The sequence below is a fragment of the Pleurodeles waltl genome, unplaced genomic scaffold (assembly GCF_031143425.1).
Source record: "Pleurodeles waltl isolate 20211129_DDA unplaced genomic scaffold, aPleWal1.hap1.20221129 scaffold_70, whole genome shotgun sequence".
Lineage (NCBI taxonomy): Eukaryota > Metazoa > Chordata > Amphibia > Caudata > Salamandridae > Pleurodeles > Pleurodeles waltl.
The window spans coordinates 1832223-1834332 of NW_027150391.1; the positions used below are offsets into that span (position 1 = coordinate 1832223).

General features: G+C 46.4%; 1 non-coding gene across 1 annotated transcript; it reads right to left on the reverse strand.

Moving 5' to 3' along the window:
• Positions 1-678: 678 nt before the first annotated feature.
• TRNAQ-CUG (transfer RNA glutamine (anticodon CUG)) lies at positions 679-750 on the reverse strand. Its single transcript has one exon. It is a non-coding gene; the product is annotated as a tRNA-Gln (tRNA).
• Between the last annotated feature and the right edge of the window lie 1360 nt (positions 751-2110).

A 2110-nucleotide genomic window follows, 5' to 3' on the forward strand; every position in this document is an offset into this window, starting at 1 on the left:
AACTGGTACTAATGAGGTGCAACATTTGCCCATACAGTGTTAACAAGTGTAAAAATGACAAAATCATGAGCTAATCTTATTAGAAAATATGCTCCACTATGCCACATAATTAGCCTTTTCTTGCTGTATTATTTCATCAACCGTGCCGCATAATTTGACCTTACCCTGAGGCGTAATACCAGTGGCCGTAACAATATCTACAAACAAATCAAGAGCCCAGCAGGGCGCTTTGATGTTACTCTGCCACCGCTTGCACCCAGTTGTACTCTAGGAAGCACTGATGTGACTGAATAAGGAGGCGCTTGTTTGGGAGTCAGAGGGCCGAGCATCCCGGTGTTTAATGCTAACAAGTCCTAACTGGGGGTCATAGGCGGGAAGAGAACTGGTTGGCAGCGTATTACAATTTTATATATTGTTTAAAAGGAGAAACGACCTGAAAACAGTAACCTCTGATTAACCACAAAAGCAATCGATATCGTCTCAAATCACACACGGGGGGGCTACAGAGGGTCTTCACACGACTCTCCATAAAACCCTCCGTTTAAACAGGATGTCGTGCTCAGCTTCAGAGTGATTAGAAATAGACAAGTGACACAAGAATGGCGCTGCTATTTGCTGATCATTTTCAAGACTGAAATGGTGTAAAGTACATTTTATTGACAAAGAAACAAAACCCTCAGGTCCCACCAAGATTTGAACTCGGATCGCTGGATTCAGAGTCCAGAGTGCTGACCATTACACCATGGAACCGGCTGAGGGCGTCACTCCAAACGGAAGTTTCACTGCAGGGAGAAAGTGACGGATCATGTGACCCCCCCACTCCTGCTCTAGAGGGTGTCACTCAGTCCCTGCTCCCACAGCAATGTAGTCGAGTTAAGGTCGGGAGCCCTTGTTATTGCCACAGACATCCTGTTACTTTCCAGTCTGGAGGGACATAGCTCTGGCCACCGTCGGCTCATTAAATCATCGACGCCAAAATGGCTCTAAAACTTTAAAAAGCTCCATGTGTTTTTCGTGTGTGGCTACAAAATAACCTGCAAACAACTGGTTTCAAGCTTAAGGAAAACAAACCATCCCGGGTTCCTCCAGACAGCCTGTTGTGTTTGCTGCAGTCTCATCACACGGCGGCTGGGGGGCGCTGTTTGCATGGGGGGCTCTGACCCGGGACACAAGTTCTTTATTGGGTGCACGAGGGTTTTGTCACCTGGCTTCGTTTCCGGGGAGCGCTTGTGTTTGCACATTACCAGCTCCGGGGGGGGGGCTTCTGCAATTCAATCTGAGAGGCCACCGCCCCCCACCATTCACTGTCAAACCTTTCATTGCCCTCACCCCTCTACATTCCACCCAGAGCAGGGCTGTGCATGCATTCTAACTGCACCAAGTACAGCCAGAGCCGGGCAATGGAGGTTTAAACCAGGAGCACAGTTCGTGCAAAAAATACATATTGAGTGTTGGAATTACAGATAGATGGGGAGATAATATAAAAGTGCAAAACCACAAACAATAGTTTTTTTGATTGATTACTGCAGGCAGCAGTCTAAGAGGGTGCAAGACTGATGTTAAAGGGACCCTGAGAGCCCTCAGCTGAACTACAGTGACGTCACGGAGAGATACAGAAGATGACGTCATGGACCTGCCACTAGCCCACTTCTGGTTATATATTTGTGTGCACTCCTGCGAGAATTTCATGCGTTTCATTCTCTTTCAGTTATTACCTCCTGCTGTGTGCATGCACTGCCACACTTCACATACGTGGTTTACCAATATCAACTGGCCACAATATGTGATCAACTCGCCGAAAGAGCTCAGTTGGGAGAGTGTTAGACTGAAGAACTAAAGGTCCCTGGTTCGATCCCTGGTTTTGGCAGATGGTGGGTTCACTTTTTATTCTTTCATTCTCTTTCTTTTATTGTTTCCTTCTTTCGTATTCTTTCTTTCTCCGTTCAGCCTCCTTCTCTCCAATTTATCCCTTAAATGAAAAGGTCACACGCAAGATGGATTTTTACACAGCTCTAAGGTTTAATGCACCTGATGCCCAGATCCATGATTTCTGACGTAGGTTCTCTAATGACAGAGTTGAATATGGCACAGTAGCTTAGCTGGTTAATGC